The sequence below is a fragment of the Cricetulus griseus genome, chromosome 2 (genome assembly GCF_003668045.3).
Source record: "Cricetulus griseus strain 17A/GY chromosome 2, alternate assembly CriGri-PICRH-1.0, whole genome shotgun sequence".
Classification (NCBI taxonomy): Eukaryota; Metazoa; Chordata; class Mammalia; order Rodentia; family Cricetidae; genus Cricetulus; species Cricetulus griseus.
The window spans coordinates 114,616,033-114,624,660 of record NC_048595.1 but is presented as its reverse complement, the minus strand read 5'-3'; the positions used below and the strand labels follow the sequence as shown (position 1 = coordinate 114,624,660).

At 39.6% G+C, this 8,628-nt stretch overlaps 1 pseudogene; it reads right to left on the bottom strand.

Annotated features, from left to right (window-relative positions):
* Nucleotides 1-468: 468 nt before the first annotated feature.
* LOC113834370 lies at nt 469-8,215 on the bottom strand (annotated as a pseudogene).
* Between the last annotated feature and the right edge of the window lie 413 nt (nt 8,216-8,628).

The following is an 8,628-nucleotide window of genomic DNA, read 5'->3' as shown; positions in this document are numbered from 1 at the left end:
ATCAAAGTATTTTTCACCTTCTTTGTTTATAAATTAAATAGTGCATTCTATGTTGAATGCTACAGTCATATTTTCTCATTTGTTCTTTCGTTTACTTCACTATGCATATAGTGACACAATTGTACAAGTTGTACAAACTAAAACCTGATGAAAGACAATGAATGCTAGCAAATCCAATATGTCTACCACTTCACTCAGTGAGATGTGGCCAACAACATATTTTAAAGTATATAATATTTTATGGTGCTAATATTTGAGGTTCTCTTCTAAGATTATTTTTGCCAATTGATAATATCATCTGCTAAATAAACAGATTCAAGTCTTTTGAGTGTAATAGAAACTAATGCTACTGAATGTATAAATATGTGTAAGTGGAAGGTACTGTAGTATATGACTCTAGATTATTTCTTTCCATTTTAAGTGATGTCACTAAAGCCTTCAGCTGAAGTAGATCAGGTGACCTTAAAACTACCCTGCCATGATGCAGTCCATGATGAAGTATGGATGTGGACAAGTCAAGACCCTGGGTAACATTGGATAAATTTCTAACTGCAAGAAAAAGGAAAGTAGTTACAGAAGTACAGACAAATCATGCTGTCACCCATGCCTTTGCAATATGTTATTAGTAGTATTAATGTCAGGCTGGTATGTTCTAGTCATTATCTACACAATATGGAGGCACATCTAGAGAAGATCTAGGTCAGAGTTACATGTAAATTCTTAACAGAATTCAGAGAATTGTGAAATGTTTAAAGCAATTGCCTCAGAAGGCAGTCAGCCTTCTGAGGAAATGTTTAATTTTTACTAAGAGCTACAGCAATTCAAATAATATTGGTATCACTGAAGTATAAAATGAGGACATGAGCCACATAGAAACTAAAAATAAAACTAAAAATATATATATCCTATGGATATTAAAACTCAAGATATATAATGATAAAATAAAATAAAATATCAAGTGAAATCACATAATTGTATCTGTCACCTACTGATATTCAGCCATTTTTATGCTTACACTTGTAAATCTAGAAGTTTAAACTTAATATTTATTTTAATTTTGTGATTTTGATACTTCAAGGGTTATTGTGTAGAGCTGATAATATATTAATTATCAAATACTATTGCATTTCTGTGGAATTGATAGGATAATGTTTATAATGCTATAGAAAATAATCAATGACTTTTTAACCAATAAATAAGGCTTCCTCCATTTATTTCGGATAAAATGTGTATCATGTAGTAAATACTATAATATTTTTACCACTATAGTAGTTAAGTCATATTAGTAAATATACTCTGTGATTTTCATAGATATAGACATCAAGAACTATTCTAAAATAATATGTTAGAAGTCTTTACATTCTAGATATTGCTTTATATGAATGTATATATTTAATAAATATTCATGCTTTTTCGTAGCTAAGATGTGAGATTTATTAAAAATGTGAGATTTTTAGATTTCAATGAAATCTCTCCAGTAATTTTAGACTGAAAGGAGTTAGAAATTAACTAACATATACATTCAAACAATGTTGATAAATTTGAGAGCCAAGAGATATTCCGTAAAATTTTGCATATTCTTCTTAAAATGATAGTGTAGACACTGATATTAGCAATTATAGCTCTTTAATGATCAGAGAATTGTGAAAATAGGCTGCAGGAAACCAGATTAATTTACCTTTTAACATGTTCAATTAGACAGAAAAAATATGAGTACTTCCAAAGATAGAAATTATTGATTTTGTAGTGGATTAGTGTGCCATCTCCTTATTAATGTGATACCTATAACGGGTAATTCTAAACCACTCAATGAACTTTCTCATAGCCTGATTGAAACTGAGATTATACTTAATGTCCATTGACTCATTCTAACTATATTAGTTACAGTGGCTTTTCTTTAAAATGTGAAAGGAATATTGTTTCAAGTCTTAAAAAATATAAAATTTGCATTTAATACTTTTTGTTTTACCTGATTTCTGAGTTTATTCTAATTATGTGACATCAGGGCTATCTAGACAGCTTTGGATGCGGCTGTCTGTACTAAAGTAACTACCTAACTGACTGGAGGTTAGAGATTTTTATGCCATGTTTTGTGATGGTGCTCAAATGAGAGGAAGCGTGGCCTAGAGACTAATTCCATTCTCTATCAAAGAATTTAATTCTTTGTATCTAAGAAGCACAACTTTAAAAAGTCTCAACATCTGGAGAATCAACAATTTTCCTGATTACCCATTCATATTAGTGTGATAAAAAGGCGATGAATTATGGCTCGGCAAGAATAAGACATTAGAATTACTTAGAATACATCCCTGTTCAATGAATCAATAATTGACCAATCTTGCTTATGTGTGTTTCAGTAATGAAATATGAGTTCAAGTATCTTGATTCTTTAAATCTGGCATTATTCCATCCATAGACAAGAGGGAGAAACCAAGATTTAAAATAGTTACTCAAGTTAAACTCACACACTCACACACACACAGGGGTTTAGGGAAAGAGTAGGAATTAATAAAAAATATATTTTGAAACAGTTTTACTGAAACCAATTATAAAAAATTTCCTATGTATAACTGAGTAATTGATAGGTTGAAGTTTATGAGTATTTGAAACAATCTTATACAAAATAATCTATTTTTCATCTATATCCTATCTATCTGTATTTGTTGTATAATTTATAATTTTATATACTAATAAACACACACACACACACACACACACACACACACACACACACACACACACACATACATGAGAGAGAGAGTTTAAATGGAATCAACATAATGGGGGAAATAATTCCCCTAGTATCAACCACAAGTAATAAATTAAAAGTGCATTGTCAAGACTTGGTTTCCTCTAATAACACACTATTTAAATGATGCATGAAAGGAGGACATGTCAGTGGAAGAATAGTGGAGATTTCTATTCCACAATTTCTCAGGCTATGAGAAAGTTCATTGAGTGGTTTAGAATTACCCGTTATAGGTATCACATTAATAAGGAGATGGCACACTAATCCACTACAAAAGCCCATTTGTGTACTAGGGATAAATAGTGCTTCATTGCCAGAGGCCTCATAGACTGCCCAAGCCCACCCCAACTAACACCCACATTCAGGGGGCCTGGTTTGGTCTGCTGCTAGTTCCCCAACTGTCAGACTGGAGACTGTACGCTCCCACTTACACATGTCAGCTGTCTTTGTGAGTTTCTCCAGTATGGTCTTGACCCTTTTGTTCGTCACAATTCCCTCTTTAAAACTAGATTCAACTACAAAGAAACAATGTTTTCCAGACACACTGGGTCATTAGCACATATGAGCCTGTGAAGGTTTACCATCATGCATAGTTCAAGACAGAATAAATCCCAGCATCAAGTAGAAGATAAGCATGATACCTCAGTCCTAACTGTGGAGCTACAGACATAGCTTCTGATATAGAGAGAAGTTTTATATCAGAGTGCTCCCCCTAGTAGATGGATCATGTTCATATGGATGACTACACCACCAACAGTATACAGGAGGTTTGTATTGGACTCAATGTGTAGAACAGTTAGATGTGAATGGGTGGATCTGTGAGGAATTAGTAGGTTGATGCATATGATCAAAATATATTTCAAGGAATTAACAGTAATAAACACGTATTTCCTGGTGGCGTGAAGCTTGCAAATTATTTAAGAGACATTGGATAATGTGTCGTAAACAGTGGGGTTTGAATATGAATTATTCTTGTCTCATCTGTACTACACTCATAAAATATATTTCAGTTAAAATATGTTACACTTATTGGGAAAATATACCCAATGTTTTTGTAGCCATGAGGATGAAATAAGGAATAACATATATTAATATAAATTGTTATTGGAAGTATGTTACACTTTTATATAATATGTGAATATGATGCATTTCTTTACACTATAATAATTCAATAGTCTTATATGTATAATTCTTTTGCATTTTAATAAGGTATTTCAATATATAAATTAATATACCAAAAATACCTCAATGTATGATTTATAAGTAATAAAACTAGGTTGAATGAAAGTAACACTACAGTCTCTACTCTTATCATTACATGAAGAACTTGGGTGTTTCAATACTGGTAATACAGCACGAGACATCCACAGTTCAGCTTAGTTAATTTTGCTCTTTCTTTAAGGAAATGTGCCTTTTGGCAGTCCTTTTGATAAGCACCTTCCATGTCCCCTATCTTCCTTACTTGTGTACGTAGAATGATCCATATGAATGTATGTGCATGTTGATAGTCGAAAGGAAAAATTGATAATAAACAAAAATGTAGCACCTCAAACATGTAAAAATTTTCTTTCAGATAACTGCAATTCAGAGACAAATAGAAATCTAATAGAGTATCAGTGAAATACTAATAAAACAAGATAGTAAAATAAGTGAAAATGAAATGGGAAATATTACTTCAATAAAATTAACACGTGCTTTATAATTTATATAGAAAATGGCTCAATTTATATTCAAAAATTGGTTTGAATAAATTATTAGTACATGTAAAAAGTTACTTCACTGTACAGCACCATTAGGACGTTACTTAGGATTATATGTAAAAGAAAACTCACATTGTATGATAGCTTTTCTTTATAAATGGTGTACTACTATGTGTCAAACATGTGGCTTAGTTTGATAATAAATGTGTTATATTGATCTTTGAATATTTTACAAAACATAACAGAACCTGTTGACAGGGTATACAAGGAAAATTACAATGAAATATTAATATTTAAAATGTGATTTGGTGATTATAAATTTTTGTTCATTTTATTTCTGTATGAGTTTTGGAATAAAAACAAAGGTAACAGAAACATTTAAGATGTAAATAATACTGTAAAAATGTAATTTCAGTACTGAAAGTTGTTGGGGACCCAATACCAGGTCCCCGGTTCTGGCCACCATAAATAGCGGTGGCAGCAGAAAACTCCGGCCCACTATTGTATTGTTAATGTCAGCAGGGGTACTTTTGTTTACCATGGCCTGCGGGTAATATGCCTCTTATTTGCATCTGTATGTGCCTAAGCATCTGTGTAGGCCTGCACCTGGGCAGGGAGATCAGAGGTTTGTGATTAACTTATGAGGACAGAAGGTTAGGAGTGAAGGGGCGAGCTGCGAGAGGAGAGAGGAGAGAGGAGAACAAAGGAGAAAGAGAAATGATTGCTTCGTATTAGCAGGATGGTTAAGAGACACCAGAAAAGATGGCTAATAAAGAAATGACTCTAATTCCACAACATGGAACTGAGAGCTCTCTGAAGATGACAACATGCCTGTGTTTGGTCTTTATCATCATTGGGTTCCTCAAAGCTTCCAGGTACACCCCCCCACTCGGGTAAAACCTCATGGACTGAGGTTGAGACATGCTGTGTCATGACACCCAAAAACTCACGTACTTGTCTCGGAGTGGTGGGGGTCGGGATCTGCATCACAGTCTTTTTCCGTGCTTCAGTGAGCCACCGCTTCCCTTCTCGGAGGGTGTATCCTAGGTAAGTCACTTCCGAGTGGCATAACTGGGCTTTCTTGGCGGACACCCGGTACCCCAACTCACCCAATTCCTTTAGGAGCTTTCTGGTCCCATCGAGGCACAGTTCCTGGGTCGAGGCTGCGAGCAGTAAATCGTCTACGAACTGCAAGAGAGAAATCTGGGGGTTCCGTTCTCTGAAGGGTGCAAGGTCATGGTGGAGCGCTTCATTGAAAAGAGTCGGTGAATTTTTGAACCCCTGTGGCAACCTAGTCCAGGTCAGTTGACCCGTATGTCCTCCTTCGGGATCTCGCCATTCGAAAGGGAATAGGGGTTGGCTATTCGGATGTAACCTGAGACAGAAAAAGGCATCTTTCAAATCCAGAACGGTGTACCAGGATCGTTCAGGCGGTAAGGAACTCAGCAAGTTGTAAGGGTTGGGCACGGTTGTGTGAATGTCCTTTACTCATTTATTGACTTCTCTCAAGTCCTGGACAGGTCGATAATCATTGGTTCCAGGCTTACGTACTGGCAGGAGGGGGGTATTCCAAGGGGACCGGCAGGGAATCAGTATACCTTGTTGTAACAGTCTCTGGATATGTGGTCGAATGCCTTCTTTAGCCCCTTGAGTCATGGGGTACTGTCTGACTGAGACAGGGGTGGCAGCCGCTTTTAGCTCCACTATAATCGGTGGTATTTGCTTAGCCAGTCCCATTCCAGTCCGTTCTGGCCAAACCTCCGGAAAAGCTGTCAGCCATTCTTTAGGGGGCAAAACCCGAGTTTTGGGTTCATGGAGGCGATATTCTTCTTCTAGACTTAGAACTAAGCATGTTGTAGGGGCTTCCCCCCAGGTGACTTCTGGTCCCTTCAGGGTGAACTGGACCTGAGCCTTTAATTTGGTCAACAAGTCCCTTCCCAGAAGGGGCACAGGGCACTCAGGAATCACAAGGAAAGAGTGAGTTACTTGGCTTTTTCCAATTTCTAAACTTCTTTCGGTTTTCCAAGGGTAAAGTTTTCTCCCAGTCACCCCCATGACGAGGGTTTTTTCGATCATAATGGCCCTAACGGTTTAGTCAAAACTGAGTGTTCCGCCCCCATATCTACTAAGAAATTAACGGGGTTCCCCCACACAGAGAGAGTTACCCTAGGCTCGGGGAGGGGGACCGAGCCCCAACTCCCCTAATCTTCCTCGAGGGCCAACATCTTGGGGCCCTTTTGTTCCTTTCGGGGGCAATCTCTGGCCCAGTGTCCTTTTTTCTTTACAATATGCACATTGGTCTTTTTCAAGTTGCAGTCTCTGTCCTCCCAGGGGTCTTCTTGCCCTGTTGCCCAGGTAACCTGACTGTCCTCTTTCTGACCGTTCTCCGCCTACTACTGCGGCAAAAATCTTAGTTAAATTCCTCTCCTGGCGGTGATCCTGCCGATTCTCTCTCTTCTGCCTCCTTTTTTTTTCTTTCTTGTTTTTCTTCCTCGGTCTCTCTCTTGTGATAAACTTTCTCTGGCTCTTTTACTAAATTCTGCAATGTATAATCCTGGAGCCCCTCTAATCTTTGCAACTTTTTCTTGATATCCGAGGCTGACTGTCCTATAAAAGCCATGGCTACAGCCGCCTGCTGTCCTTCCGAGGATGGATCAAATGGAGTATATCTCCGATATGCCTCCATCAGTCGTTCTAAGAAGACAGAGGGTGGCTCTAATGGACCCTGTAAGATTTCTCTTACCTTTGCCAAATTGGTGGGTCGCCACGCGGCCCCCTTGAGACCTGCCACTAGAGCCCAGTGGTAGACCGTGAGACGCCCCCTACCTTCTGCAGAGTTGTAATCCCAGTCAGGGTGGACCAAGGGAAAAGCGGCATCTATGAGATTAGGGAGATTGGTGGGGGTCCCATCTGGTCCTGGAACTTTCTTTCTGGCCTCTAGAAGGATCCTCTCTCTTTCTCCAGTCGTAAAGAGGACCTGCAAGAGTTGTTGACAGTCGTCCCAAGTGGGCTGATGAGAATACATCAGGGACTCGAGGAGTCCCGTCAAGCCTGAGGGGTTCTCTGAAAAGGAGGGGTGGTTAGTTTTCCAGTTGTACATATCCGCTGACGAAAACAGCCAATACTGCAGGGGGACTAATTCCCCTGGAGCTGGGGCGGGTCCATAAGCTCATAATGGTAGCGCAACGGTGGAATCAGGTTCCACGCCAGATCCCTCTGGGCTGCAGCCCCGGTGGCTTCGAGTCCCGGCCACGGGCCCTATTTCAGAGGCCGGCTGGGAGTCCGTTGGGACCTGTGGGGCTGCATGAGAAACGGGTTGAGGATATGGGGGAGGAGGGTGGTCAAGGAGGGAGACATCATCAATTTCAGGATAGATCCTCGGATGAGCTGTTGGAGCGGTCGCCGGCAAATCTGAAGGAGGCACTTTTCGTGCTGCTACGGCAACTGTCGCAGTCCCTATTCCCGATGTCCAAGGCTTCATCCAGGGTGGCGGGTTTTGGACTAGGTCCTGCCACACGATAATGTATGGAACCTGATCAGGGTGTCCCCTTGTGGCCTGAAAAATAATTCGCTTGACAGCAGAAATAACAGATAGATTAAAAGATCCCCCTGAAGGCCATCCTACACAGAAACTTGGCCATTCAGAAGAACAAAAAGTCCGCCAAGGTCCTTTTCTGACCTCGACAGAGAGATTATGAGCCCGAGTCTTAACGTCTGTCCAATGGTCCAGGGTCAGTGTTAGTGGGGGCGTCACAGTCTGTCCCATGTCTACCTCTATTACATACACGATAAAAACAATCACCACGACAGAAAGACAAGAAAGCAAAGCAAGCTGTCGACCTCGAGTTGACCAATAATTCTGAAAGGAATCAGTCGGCCGGGAAATGGCCCTATGACACAGATCATCAAGGAGAAAACTTATCTTCCGACCTTCTCTGTGGAGGTCCACCAGGCATCCCTGGTCCTCCTCCTGTCCTCCCGGTATGTCTCCCAGGGCTAACAAATGGTGGACACCTGGACATGTCTATCCCCGTCCACTCCGCTCCTCCCCCTGGAGAGCGGCCTCTAAAGAGCGTTTGTGAAAACGTAACTGCGATCACACCAGATTTTTGAACAGGCCACAAACAAAGAGTCACAACAGAACAAAAATTCTTACCTCCAAGTGGGTCTAGGACCCCT